General features: G+C 35.7%; 1 non-coding gene across 1 annotated transcript; it reads right to left on the reverse strand.

Annotated features, from left to right (window-relative positions):
- Positions 1–11,358: 11,358 nt before the first annotated feature.
- Positions 11,359–11,465, reverse strand: LOC128279724 (small nucleolar RNA R71). Its single transcript, XR_008269921.1, has one exon. It is a non-coding gene; the product is annotated as a small nucleolar RNA R71 (small nucleolar RNA).
- Positions 11,466–15,624: the final 4,159 nt, after the last annotated feature.

Raw genomic sequence — 15,624 nt, forward strand, 5'->3', positions numbered from 1 at the left:
TCACACTTGTTTTCTCAGAACATCAAGGAAAGGTATATTCTTAATATTTAATCAAAGATATTACTAACAAAACTCCACATACTAATATTATATAAGATTCAAGTGATCAAGGCAATTCTTACAACAGGAACTATGATCTTGCTAAGTTGACATAAACCTCATCATTTCCAGTTAATCCAATTATTAAGTGGATACTTTGGACTATAGTTTTCACAAAAACCAGGGCATATACATCAAAACACATGTACAAAGTGAACTAATCCATGGCTATCGAAATAAAGCAACTTTACAACCACCTCATAGTTATTCTATAAAATACTCATAAGCAGCGATTTCATGTATAGCTAGAGAATCAAAGAACGGTTAAATGGTTTATCACCGTCATGGGCGTCTCAATTTCATATCGTTGTCCAGTGTACTCTCTTAAAAGATCACTCTCATTCAATCTCATTGCCCTACAAAGATAAAACAAACCGCATAGATATATTACAAAGAACTGCAAAGTAATACAACTAGAAAAAATTCCAAGCCATATTAATATTCACATAGATATATATTATAAGAGAAACCATGGCATACCTTTTTCTGAAGCTCAGAAATTGATTCAACCATAAGTTGATTCTGCAAGTTAAACATTATCAACAACCAAGTTATGTTGCTGCAGAATTATAAGCAAAATTATATGCATGCATGCATAACTTAAATACAAAAGTAAGATTTGATATTCGAATTTTGAGTTTATTAAAAAAATTTAACTAGAGGGCAAATTTAAAGGCAAGCAGGGACTTGACTCGTCAAAAATGAAACCAAATTTGGTATCTTCAAATTTTTAAATTATCAGACCGTAAGAGACTCTTGGCTATATCCTCCATAGGGTTCCTGCAAAACTAGAGTACTTAACAGTATCCTACATCTATCAGTCGTCCAAATTTTAAATTTGAATGATTTCGAGTTAGTCTCTAATTTTTTGGAATTAAAAAAGAAAAAAGTATAATTTGTTAGTATAAACATGTACAAGTTTGCTTTCGAAAACATTTGAAAAAAAAAGGGATGCAATTATGGATGAATATCACTTCCATTTGCTCATAATATGTTCTCTCGCATAGCCAAACCAATGTAAAGGAACAATAACCATGCACGACAAATACATATCATACACTCGGCATTAATTCAAGAAATGCACTACAAGCAAGAAGAGAAGCCTTAAGTTCTCAAATTCAATAAACCAAGAACTTATGCTTTACCCGCTACTTCATTATCAATACAAATCATGCGAGTTAAGGGCGATAAAACCTACAGAACATCATAAGCTGTTAATCACAACAAATGCCAAGAGACAAAAGAAATAGCACAATCCAAGCAAAAACCATTGCAGGAAAGGAAATTCTGTGCTCTTTTACTGTAATAGTTTGAAACTGAAATTTCATCTGCTTCGTTGAATAAACCATTAATTTCAAGCTCTACGGAAGAATTAGTTAACAAAGGGTCATCCATGAAAGTCACATTCAATGCAACAACACTATTAACTTGCAGTTGTTTTGGAAGCGACTGCAACAATGAGTTAAGCTTTATTATTCCTTCTTTGATCTTCTTGATAATCGTATTTTCAACTTCAGACATGATTTTCCCTCGGAAAGCATCAATGATCCTAGATAATAAATTGAATAAATACAATAAGTATCATAACAGGAAAGATAAGTATCTCAAGCAGAACCTAAAGAACAAGATGGTAAACCTAAAAGATTCATGTATGTGATTTTTAACTGATGCATAATTTAGTTTTGTAGAATACTATTAACAAGTTATAAAAAAAACCCTATGGTTTAATGACAGAATAATGACTGATTCTATGTATTTGGAGGGTCCTTGAAGGATCATATTCCCATTCTTATGTCTGAACATATGTGGGACGTGGATGCTTCAATAAAAATGAAGAGTTGGATTGGCATAGTTGTCCGAATAGGCAACGATAGCATACCCTTGATAAAGCCAAAAAGCTCCACCATCTATATTTATAGAGATATCATTCACATGACATTCATAGTCTGATAAAAATAGCTTGAGAGTTCCTTCTTCAATTATAACAGCCACTTTAAGCTACACCACCATGCCTAGAACCTATGAACCAGCAAATATAAACATCACGTCTACAAACCATCCTAACAATCAAAATTTTAAATAGACATTAGTTTGTTACTGGTTCTTTTAATATACTTATTATCTGATAAATATCAAACTATGACAAGGTAAAGGTTAGCATAATGGATAAGCACAAGGTTCTTTGATGCAAGATGATATGAACCAAAACCAGTACCATATAAAGAGGGGCTTAATAATGGGCATATGACATCTCAAATAACCATGAAAAAACTATGTAAATTTCCCAACTATAAAACTTCAAAATACTATAACATGGACAGGTTAAAACATACAAATTATAAATTATTCAAGCAGAATCTTCTTTCCGAGCTTAACTAAACTGAAACAACTATGGGAATATGTTTCTAAAGTTTTTTCACCTTTGAAAGATTATATCTCTGTACTCATGAATATTTAAACAAAAATGAAAAGTGAAAGCCAAGATAGAACCAAATCAATAGTATCAATTACTTTGTTCTTTCAAAGTTCCCAACTGTTATCCCATATCTCAACAGTGGCAGTTCCTTGATCAGAAATAGTGACTATCCATGTTTTGTAAGAATACTTCCACTTCATATTCAACTTAAGAAAAGAAGAAGGAGAAAACAGAATCTAATAATTAAATACAGATCTAATAGAGTATAGACTTTACATAAAAAAATAAGAAAAACAAATCTTAAATCCAAAATCCCGTTTGTTTACAGAGAGGAAAAAAAGTAATTTCTCGGTAATCAAACAGAGGAAGAAAAGAAACAACTACCTGAAAATTAAAGAAACAACTACCTGAAAATTATATCAACCAAAGTAAATTAAAGAGAAGGGAAAGATTTTTTTTATTTTTTATTTTAAAAAAGAGGATTAGGAAAACGGGGAAAAAACACTTGCTGTTTAATAGCTTTTTAAGTTACTATTTTTGTTAGGATTTTAACCTGATTAAGCAACGAACAAGAAAATAGCGAAATAAATTGAGAAATTGAACACACAAATTTAACGTGGAAAAACCCCTCCAAAGAGGATAAAAAACCACGAGCAAAGATAATTTTACTATAATGGCAAAAGAACGAAGAGTACAAAAGATGGAGATAAAAACTAAACCCCGAAAACCCGAAAACAAAGAACCCACAAAACGTAAACACAAAATTCTCTAAATGTGTTATGAGTTATAATCTCTAATGGGTGTATTTTCATAGGTTGTAAAAGAGCCTATTTATAGGCTAAATTCATAGATCAAATAATAATAAAATAATCTAAACTAATCGGTGTTTGATTGAAACAAGTAAATGAGTTTAAGCGAAAGACTATTTTTCAAATTTGACTGAAAATAGGAGTCATATTTAACAAATCTCCACATTGACTCATATTTCTACAACGCCATCTTTGCCAAAGCCCGCCACGAGCCTATCTTGAACTATGCAGGGAATTAACTGAGTCGAATTTGTGCTTAGAAACTGGAAGACTTCTAGCTTTCGACTTGTACAGTGCCAAATCAAAACTAACCCTGGTCTGATTTTCACGAACACAGTGCCCTAACTTTTCAAAACCTGCATCCAAAAGAGAACCTCTCTTCAACGAAACAGTCATACCTTTTTCCCTCCTATGACCAAGTTGCCTCCGCTCGAAACAAGTTGACTTCAACTCCGTAACGGACGAGGGACGTCCGATTTCACCGGTCATTGTATAACCTTCCAGAATATAAAGACTGTCGGTTCTTTTATCTTTTAACAAAACGAGAGCTCCACGAGATACTTTAATACCGCTCGACTCGATGTTGATTTTGCATCCTTTCAAGTCTAAAATACTTAAGGAGATGAGATTCTTTCGTAAATCAGGTACATACCTGACATCTGAGAGTGTCCTAATCGTCCCATCGTACATCTTAATTTTAACAGTACCAATACCAATTATCTTACTAGATGAATCGTTTCCCATACGCACAACTCCACCTTCAATCGAACTCTATGTGGAGAACGATTCTCTATTGGGATACATGTGGAAAGAACATCCTAAATCTAGGATCCACTCGGACGTGAGCTTGGTGTTATCACTTGTTGACACTAACAAGAATTTATCCCCATTTTCATCACCAAATTAGCACCAGCTACATCTTCCTCGTTACTCTCAGCAGCTTTTTTATTTCGCAGTTTATAACAATCTGCTTTGACATGACCTAACTTTTTACAATAGCAATACCTTTTATCTCATTTCTTTGATGCTACCAAAACGGAAGCTTGCCTATCTGTCTTGCTATCCAAATGAAGCTCATTGTCGAGTTTGTCTCTACTCAACAAATGACCCTTCACATCTTCGAATGAGAGTTTGTCTCTGCCATAAATCAGGGTCTCCCTGAAAGACTTGTATGAAAGGGGTAAAGAGCACAATAATAGCATAGCCTGATCTTCATCGTCAATATGAACCTCAACATTCTTTAAATCATTTAAAAGAGTAATGAATTGACTGATGTGATCTCTAAGAAGCTCACCTTCGTTCATGCGAAACGTAAATAGACGTTGTTTCAACACTAAATGGTTAGCCAGAGACTTAGTCGCATAAAGAGTTTCTAATCTTTTCCACAAGGCAGATGAGGTCTTCTCTATCAATACCTCCTGCAATACCGTATTCGTGAGGTACAACTGGTTTGCAGATAAAGTCTTTTCATCAAGCTCTTCCCATTCTGTTTTATTTAGATTCTCAGGCTTTTTCCCGATAACAACCTTTTTCAAGCCTGATTGAACTAGAATTGCCATCATCCGAACTTGCCATAGATTGAAATTTGTCTCACCATCGAACTTCTCAATTTCAAACCTTGTTGTTGCCATCTCTGAACGGGCTGATTTATGAAAATTGAACTAGCTCTGATACCACTTGTTAGGATTTTAACCCGATAAAGCAACGAACAAGAAAATAGCGAAATAAATTGAAAAATTGAACACACAAATTTAACGTGAAAAAACCCTTCCAAAGAGGATAAAAAACCACAGGCAAAGAACGAAAAGTACAAAAGATGGAGATAAAAACTAAACCCCGAAAACCCGAAAACAAAGAACCCACAAAACGTAAACACAAAATTCTCTAAATGTGTTATGAGTTCTAATCTCTAATGGGTGTATTTTCTAAGGTTGTAAAAGAGCCTATTTATAGACTAAATTCATAGATCAAATAATAATAAAATAATCTAAACTAATCAGTGTTTGATTGAAACAAGTAAACTGAGTTTAACTGAAAGACTATTTTTCAAATTTGACTGAAAATAGGAGTCATATTTAACAGTTTTCTTCATGCCAGCAAATTTGGGGGCCTTTTTTTTTATTTTCCTATGGCTGCAGATTGAAACTTATTACAACAAAAACCCAAAAAATAAAAACAAGGGAAGATATAAGCCCAGATGGAAATCCGAAAATTTAGAACAAAGTGAAGTGGAATAATGCAATGGGTCAATGAAAAAGAAAGAGCATGACAGTTTCAGATCAGTGGAGCACAGGAATGCAAGAAGAATTCGAGATTTTTAAAAGAGAAATATTTACCTGGGAAAATTGGAAAGTAGAAAAAGTGGCAGAGAGAAACACCTAAAGGGTTTTGAGGATATCGATTTTAGGGGGAAAATTATGGGTTTCAGGGGGGACATTTAGGGGTAAAACGGTGCCATTTTTTTATTGAATATTTTTTGCATATCTTTGCCTGCGTTTTTCATAAAAACGCCACTAATCTCCATTTTATATTTCATTTTTATTTTGTATTTCATTTTTAATTGTTATCAATGTTTTTATTTATTTATCAATGTTTTTTAAAATCTAATATTTAAATATATCAAATGGTTTAGATTAAATATTTTTGAAAATAAAAGTATTAATTGGTTGTATAAAATTTCATCTTTTAACAAATATCAAGCAAACCTTAAATCGTAAACCATTTAATATATATATATAAAGTTTATCCATTATCTCTTAAATAATTTAAACTATAATCATAATTTTAAGATATTAAAATTAATATTATCTCTTTTACAATTATATAAGAAATTATTTAATATATAAATTAAAAACACTAATTAATCTAAACCCTAAACCACTAATCCCTAAACTCTAAACCCTAAAATCTTAAAACATAAACCATTATCCCTAAACTCCTAACCCCTAACCTTTAAACCCCAACCCTTAAACCATAATCCATAAACCTTAAAATAGTAACTCATAAACCTTAAACCCTTAACCATATACCCTAAACTGTAAACCCTAAACTACAATAATAATTGATTCAATATTTTAAATTAATATTATCTCTTTTACAATTATATAAGAAAATATTTATCATATAAATTAAATTAAAAATGCTAATTAATCTAAACCCTAAACTCCTAATCTCTAAACCCTAAGTCATAAATCCTAAAACATAAACCCTAAACCATGAACCCCTAACCCTTGACCCCTAACACCTAAACTTTAAACCCCAACCATTAAACCACCCTTAAACCATAATCCCTAAACCCATAATCCATAAACCTTAAAATAATAACTCATAAACATTAAACCCTTAACCAAATACCGTAAACCCTAAACTATAATGATAATTAATTCAATATTTTAAAATTAATACTATCTTTTTTACAATTATATAAGAAAATATTTAACATATAAATTACAAAACATTTAGTCATATACCAAAAATCTTTAAAATTATTTTAAATAATAGTATTTTAATTTTTTTCATTTTTTGTGGCGTTTTTCAAAAAATGCCGCTAAAAATCGAGCATTAGCAGCGTTTTTTAAAAAGCGCCACTAAAGCCACTAAAAGCTCACGGTGTTTTTAAAAAGCGCCACTAAAGCCACTAAAAGCTCGCGGTGTTTTGCAAAATTCTTTTGCGGCGTTTTTCAAAAAGCGCCGCTAAAGATGTACATATAGCGGCGTTTTTAAAAAAGCGCCGCTAATACTCGATCTTTAGCGGCGTTTTTAAAAAAAAGCCGTTAAAGCCAGTAAATGCTCAATACAACGGGGTTGAGTTATTTTTTTTTTGCGGCGTTGATCAAGCATTAGCGGTGTTTTCTAAAAAGCGCCGCTAAAGGTGTACATATAGCAGCGTTTTTAAAAAAGCCCTGCTAATACTCGATCTTTAGTGGCGTTTTTAAAAATCGCCGCTAATGCTCGTTCTTTAGCGGTGTTTTTCATTCAAACGCCGCTAAAAATCTATTTTGCTGTAGTGCATCTTTGTCAAAACTCGCCACGAGCCTATCTTGAACTATGCAGGAAATTAAATGAGTCGAATTTGTGCTTAGAAAATGGAAGACATCTAGCCTTCGACTTGTACACTACCAAATCAAAACTAACTCAAGTCTAATTTTCACGAACACAGTGCCCTAACTTTTCAAAACCTGCATCCAAAATAGAACCTCTCTTCAATGAAATGGTCATACATTTTTCCCTCTATGACCAAGTTGCCTTTGCTCTAAACGAGTTGACTTCGACTCCATAACAGACGAGGGACGTCTGATTTCACCGATCACTGTAGAACCTTTCAGAATATAAAGATTGTCGGTTCTTTTACCTTTTAACAAAACAAGAGCTCCACGAGATACTTTAATGCTGCTCGACTTGATGTTGATTCTGTATCCTTTCAAGTCTAAAATACTTAATGAGATGAGATTCTTTTGTAAATCAGGTACATACCTGACATTTGAGAGTGCCATAATCGTCCTATCATGTATCCTAATTTTAACAGTACCAATACCAATTACCATACTAGATGAATTGTTTCCCATGCGCACAACTCCACCTTCAGCCGAGCTGTATGTGGAGAACCATTCTCTATCGAGACACATGTGGAACGAACATCCCGAATCTAGGATGCACTCAGACATGAGCTTGGAGTTACCGCTCGTTGACAATAACAAGAAATCATCACCGTTTTCATCGGCCAAATTAGCACCAACTATATCTTCCTCGTTACTCTCAGTAGCTCTTTTATTTTAGCAATTTATAACAATCTGTTTTGACGTGACCTAACTTTTTACAATAGCGACACCTTTTGTCTCGTTTCTTTGATGCTACCAAAATGGAAGCTTGCCTATTTGTCTTGCTATCCAAATAAAACTCATTGTCGAGTTTGTCTCTACTCAAAAAATGACCCTTCACATCTTCGAACGAGAGTTTGTCTCTGCCATAAATCAAGGTCTCCCTGAAAGACTTGTATGAAGGGGGTAAAGAGCACAATAATAGCATAGCCTAATCTTCATCGTCAATGTGAACCTTAACATTCTTTAAATCATTTAAAAGAGTAATGAATTGACTGATGTGATCTCTAAGAAGCTAACCTTTGTTCATGCGAAATGTAAATAGACATTGTTTCAACACTAAACGGTTAGCCAAAGACTTAGTCGCATAAAGAGTTTCTAACATTTTCCACAAGGCGAATGAGGTTTTATCCATCAATACCTCCTGCAATACCATATTTGCGAGGCACAACTAAATTGTAGACAAAGCCTTTTCATCAAGCTCTTCCCATTCTGTTTTATTTAGATTCTCAGGCTTTTTCCCGATAACAACATTTTTCAAGCCGGATTGAACTAGAAATATCATCATCCAAACTTGCCATAGATTGAAATTTGTCTCACCATCGAACTTCTCAATTTCAAACCTTATTGTTGCCATCTCTGAATGAGCTAATCTATGAAAATTGAACTAGCTCTGATACCACTTGTTAGGATCGACCGGATTAAGCAATAAGTAAAAAAATAGCGGAATAAATTGAAAATTTGAACACACAAATTTAACGTCGAAAAACCCCTCCAAAGAGAATAAAAATCCACGAGCAAATATAATTTTACTATAATGGCAAAAGAACGAAGAGTACAAAAGATGGAGATAAAAACTAAACCCTAAAAACCTAAAAACAAAGAACCCTAAAAACGTAAACACAAAATTATCTAAATGTGTTATGAGTTCTAATATCTAATGGGTGTATTTTCTAAAGTTGTAAAAGAGTCTATTTATAGGCTAAATTCATAGGTCAAATAATAATAAAATAATCTAAACTAATCAGTGTTTGATTGAAACATATTAAAAGAGTTTAACTAAAAGATTAGTTCTCAAATTTGATTGAAAATAGGATCATATTTAACATAGAATACATGTTATATGATAGCAAATTTTGAGCACAAAAGATTATACATTTATCAGGAAACATAAGTTGCCCAAGTGGGAGATCGTTGGACTAAAATCCTCAATTATGGGTGACAAACCGTAATTTATACATATTTTTACCCCATGCTTAACACATTTTATGGATGATCTTCCCTTAGAATTGGTGATTTCGATGCTCCTAATGCCTTAATTTCATGTTTTATACTTAGAAGAGCATAGGAGAACGAAAGGAACGAGAAACAGGCCAAAAATAGAAAAAATGAGCCAAAGTACGAAACCAACACAGCCTGGACTTCCTTACACGGGCAGACCACACGGCCGTGTTGATTTGGTAGAATCAAAGCACGACTCACACAGGCGTGTCCCTGCCGATCCCAAGTTGAGTCCACTTCGGAAAAGGCTAATTTCGAGGGTTTTGAGGCATTCTAAAGCCTATAAATACACACTAGAAGAGGAAGAAGGAATAGACAGAAAGAAGGAGCAGGGAACTGCTTAAGGAAAGCCGGATTCACCATCAAAACTGAAGATCTCCCCTCAATTTCCCTCCAAGAGTTTTGGGTTTTCTTTATGTTTTGTATTCATTATTCTTCTAAGATGTTTTCCTTTTTAGTTATGAACTAAATCCCCTAAATACCTAGGGGGAATGAAACCTAAGACGAATCTTGTTATTATTTTCTGAATTGTATGATAAATATTTAACTTGTTCTTAATTCTTGTTTTGATATCCCAGAATACTGATTCAAGATAAGCTATTATTCAGACGAGGAATAGACCCTGTCTAAGAGTACATTTGTCATAATTAAGCGGAGTTGATTGCGTGCCTAGAGATAGGGTGACAAGAATTTGCTGGATTAAGGTGAAACCTAATAAGGGGATCTATAGATCGAGTTAATGCAACCCTAAGGTGTTAATTAGAGAAAAGTTTCAATTATTCAATCTAGGGATTAGACTTTATTAATATTGAATAGGGATAATAACATAACTTAGGGATCTCTACGGAACAAGTTAAATGAATAAAGCGTCCGATTCGGAGCCAGAGTAACAAGTGAAGTCTAGGTGGATTTTTCCTTAGGTATTGTCTTAATTCAATCGTTTTCCAAAAGTAATTCCCCAATTTTATTTTCTGTGAATTCTTAGTTTAGATAATTAATTAGTTAAAATAAAACCCTCTTATTCTTAGGCTAGATAATAAAAAGACAGTCATTACTAGTACTTTTAGTTCCTTTGGGTTCGACAATCCGGTCTTGCTAAAACTATACTACTGTTCGATAGGTACACTTGTCTACATCGTGATAATAGTTAGTTTCAAGAACGATTCTTTATAAATATTTAAAACTTGTCACACGAAAATGGCGATCAAGTTTTTGGCATCGTTGCCAGGGAACTAAGATATTAGGAACGCTCAATTTTTATTACTTTAGCCATTTATTTTTCTTGCAAATTAATTCTATTTTATTTTTATTTATTAATTTACTTTTTCTTTCTCTTGGCAGGTTTTTATAGTTTATAACTAGAAGAAACCCGTCAGGACCACTACTTTTTGACGAAGAAATCGATCGCACAGTTCGTAGAAACCAAAGAGAAATAAGGCGAAGCTTAAGATACACAGAAAATGAGCAAGAGGATGATAGTCAAACGCCAACCGAGGAGATGGCTGAAAACCAAGACAATCAGCTACCTCCTGCGATACACGTTGAACTAGAAAATCAAAATCCTGTTCCTCATACTATGTATGATTATGCTAAACCTACTTTAACAGGAACTGAGTCAAGTATAGTTAGGCATGCTATTGCGGCAAATAATTTTGAACTGAAACCTAACACTATTCAAATGATACAGCAATTTGTTCAGTTTGATGGTTTGCAGGATGATGATCCAAACACTCACTTGGCAAATTTTCTAGAATTCTGCGATACATTTAAAATCAATGGCGTTTCTGATGATGCCATATGTCTTCGGTTGTTTCCCTTTTCATTAAGGAATAAAGCTAAACAGTGGTTGAACTCGTTACCACGAGGATCAATCACTACTTGGGAACAAATGACTAAAAAATTTCTATTAAAATATTTTCTGCTAGCTAAAATGGCCAAATTACGTAATGATATCTCTTCGTTTGTGCAGATGGACTTAGAAACTCTTTACGATACATGGGAGAGATACAAAGACTTACTGAGAAGGTGCCCTCACCATGGGTTACTGCTTTGGCTACAGGTTCAAACATTCCATAATGGCCTGAATCCTTCGACTCGACAAATGGTTGACGCAGCTGCTGGCGGAACCATCAATAATAAAACACCTAAAACTGCTTATAAGTTTATAAAGGAGATATCACTGAATAACTATCAGTGGCAAGTCATGAGGACTAAGCCAACTAAAACAGTAGGCGTTTATAACTTCGATTTGGTTACTATGTTGTCAAACCAGGTAGAACTTCTAAATAAAAAGATTGATGGTTTACTTGGTTCTACTTAGGTACATCCAGTAATGAGGTGCGAGATGAATGGAAGAGGAGCATGCACAGAGTATCAACCCTTCAACCCTAGCATCGAGGAGGAACAAGTCCAATATATGGGTAACAATAACTCTAGAACCCAAAATAACCCATATAGTAACACTTATAATACAGGTTGGAGGAACCATTCTAATTTCTCGTGAGGCAGTCAAGGAAATCAAAGACCACAACATCCTCCGGGTTTTCAACAACCACCCTATCAACAGGAAAATAAATCGAACCTTGACGAGATGTTGTCTAAATTTATCTCGGTGTTAAAAACTCGTTTTCAAAACACCAAGACAGCACTTAAAAATCAACAAGCGCCAATCCAAGGGCTCGAAATTCAAATAGGCCAGCTTTCCAAACTAATCTCTGAATGACCACAAGGTAGCTTGCCAAGTAATACTGAACTTAACCCAAGGGAACAGCTCAACGTGATTAATGTTCAAGATAAAGAAGGATTCGTTGAGCCTGAGCCAAAATCGAGGCAAGAATCTATGGTGAGTAGAGGTCAATGTGAGGTAGGTCATAATAAAAACAAATCAGTGAATGTCGAATATAAACCTCGTGTGCCATACCCCAACGTGACAAGGAAAGACCGCTCAGATGAACAATTTGGTAAATTCCTTAAACTCTTAAAAAAAATTACATATTAATTTATCGTTTATTGAAGCTCTATCGCAGATGCCAAACGCAATGAAATTTTTAAAGGAGCTTTTAGCAAATAAGCGGAAGTTGGACGAGGCGTCACATGTAGAGCTAAACGCAGTTTGCTCAGCTATTCTACAGAATAAGCTACCCAACAAATTAAAAGACCCAGGGAGTTTTACAATTCCTTGCTTAATTTGTAGATTAAATGTTAATAACGCATTAGCTGATTTAGGGGCTAGTATTAACGTCATGCCTTACAAAATGTTTAAACAACTAGGTCTTGGGAAACCCAAATAAACTAGGATGAGCATTCAATTAGCAGATAAAACTATAAGATTTCCTAGGGGTATTATTGAAGATGTACTAGTTAAAATCGATAAATTTATATTTCCTGTTGACTTCATTGTTCTAGAAATAGAGGAGGATAGCAACACTCCTTTAATTTTAGGAAGGCCCTTTTTGGCAACTGCTAAAACGATTATTGATGTTGGCACAGGTGAGCTCACACTCCGTGTGGGAGACGAAACAATCACCCTTCAAGCTCGCAATTCTGGCAACACATCAGAAATTGAAAGTGATCGTCTAAACCATTCTACTAAAACTGACAATATGGTGCAACCTACTTTAGGAAATGAGTCTGAATGAAGCACATGAGTCATTCTCAAGTAATAGTAGAGGACCTATTCATGAAGAATGAAGGCTACAAATTGAGGAGCTAGATGAATGGCGAATGCATAAATCGAGAAAACATGATAAACCAAACCTACGCCAGAACGAGCTCAATACCTTCCCAAATCAACTTAAGGTTGGAGATAAAGTATTATTAGATGCTGCAGATCCTCACATTGTCACTACCAAACTGAATGAAGAAATCCCTCTTACGGTACTTAGCATTTTCCCATTCGGTACAGTCGAGGTAAGTCATCCTAAGTTCGGCACTTTTAAGGTAAACAACACCCGTCTAAAACCTTATTTTGATGAGAATGATAGCAGGAATGAGGAGTATAAACTCCTCGAACCACCATGACCATTCAATGGAGAGGTAAGTCGAGCTTAGACTATAAATAAGCGCTTCTCGGAAGGCAACTCAAGCACTAACTGTATTAACTTCTTTCAATTTTAGTGTTTAACACCTAACTTACAAACGGAGCTCTTGAATACAGGTTTACCACACAGACACTGCCAAGCACACTAGCGTACTTAGGGCCGTGTGAAAATAGGGCAAGGATTTCCCCAACACGGGCTATGACAAATGGCCACGGCCGTGCGACATGGCTGTGGACGAACCTACCAAAATAGCATAGGCGTGCGACACGCCCGTGCCTTGAACCCATCGCCAAACCTGTCAAATTAACACGGGTGTGCGACATGTACGTGCCAAGCAACCATGGGCAAACCTGTTAAATTAACACGGGCGTAGGAGAAGCGAACAAAGCCAGACAAGGTCGTGCGACACGGCCGTGTACACCCACACGCCCAAGGGACACGGGCGTGGACAAAATGTCAGACGCACCCAAATTCAAATTTCGCGAGTCACACGGGCAAAAATTGGGGAACACGGGCATGTTCCCTGGCCATGTGGCCCAAAATCTATAAATAGGCTACACTATTCATTGTCTTCTTCACCTAAAAACCCTAATCCTAGCCGCTGCAAGTCCACATGCCCTCCTCGCCACGCCCGTGTGCCGCCTCCAATTCCATTTTTGACGCTCGTTCTCCCCTTTTTAGCGTTTGTTTACTCTTTTCCCTTTAATTGCACTCATTTTTCATGTTAAGTTATCATAGTACTATGCATTTTTTATGTTCTTTTCATCTCTTTATCACTCACATTTCATATCTGGAGTAGTTATTATCTTTTCATGTTGAAGTTCTTCCTCGTTGCATGATTTATCTACTACATTTTATTAGTTTAACGTGAAAATACTCATGACTTTTGGGTTAATATTCTCCATCAATAAAATGTACTAACATAGAATTATTTGCCATTTTTTTTAGGAAACTCATACTATTGTCATGCTAATGATACACTATAAAATTATTTTTGATTAAGTTTGCTAGAAGTTGTGACTGAGATTATTAGTTCTAATTTATGACTTTTGCCTTTTTGCATTTGCTTTTGTATTACCTTGAACATTCCTCACGATGAAATAATGGTTTTGCTTGCAGGTATACAATGTCGTCTTCACGAGGAAAGAAAATCATCCCTACTTCAAAAAAAAGGAAGGGAGCGTCATCTTCCTCGGGTTCCACCGCGAAAATTCGCCACCCTTTCCTGCAATTCCCCATCGGGCCCCAAGAAGAACTTTTCCAAATACTCCGGGCCCAACCTTTAATTGCGAGCCGCTGCATCGACTGGGCTGCAGTAGAACAAATTCAGTTGGCTAATGTGATTCGGGCCCTCCTAACCACTGATCCTTGGGAGATTTTCTTTGGAATCATCGAGCCAATGTATCTCGAGCTCACAATGGAACTATGCTCAACGTTTCATCTTCAGACCATAATGGCGAACTACGATAATCCTGGCACGGTGCAATTTCACCTAGGCAGATTAGTCCACAAACTCAGCGTCCCAGAATTCGATATGACACTAGGCTTATATACGGAGGAGTTCAAGGAGGAGAATGACTTAGATACTCTTAAATGACTTAGATACTCTTAACCGCCAAATCCATCATTCTCCTTCACGATACTGGGAAGCACTAGTACCAGGTGCAGCCACCTATAATCCTAGCCACTCCAAGGCATCGGTTCTCCCTCTATCTCTGAGGTACCTACACGCCATTTTGGCTCACACGATTACAGAAAGACGAGAGAGTACTGGTGTCGTCAACACTCACGACGCCTACTTTCTATAGTGTATGTCGCGCAGGCACATCATCGACCTTGCCTATTTCATTGACCTCGCCATTCAACACTAGACGGAGAGGTATAGGAAGGGGGGTCATCTCCATTGGCCCCTATGTTACTCGGTTGGCTCGACACTTCAGGCTCCTCCACACTGCGGCCCAAGAATCATCCTTGACCCTCATTGGCCAGATGTCTCCACAAGGCATCTCGAGCATGCTTAGCATGAGGATGATCGAAAAGTGCCGAGGAACCTACCCTCCTTGTAATACCCCTTACCCATACCCGAGGCCGGGATAAGGTACGAGGAGTTACCGGACAAACATACAAACATTAAACTAAAATAAGGGCCATAAAATTTCATT

The sequence above is a fragment of the Gossypium arboreum genome, chromosome 8 (genome assembly GCF_025698485.1).
Source record: "Gossypium arboreum isolate Shixiya-1 chromosome 8, ASM2569848v2, whole genome shotgun sequence".
In the NCBI taxonomy this organism is placed as follows: domain Eukaryota; kingdom Viridiplantae; phylum Streptophyta; class Magnoliopsida; order Malvales; family Malvaceae; genus Gossypium; species Gossypium arboreum.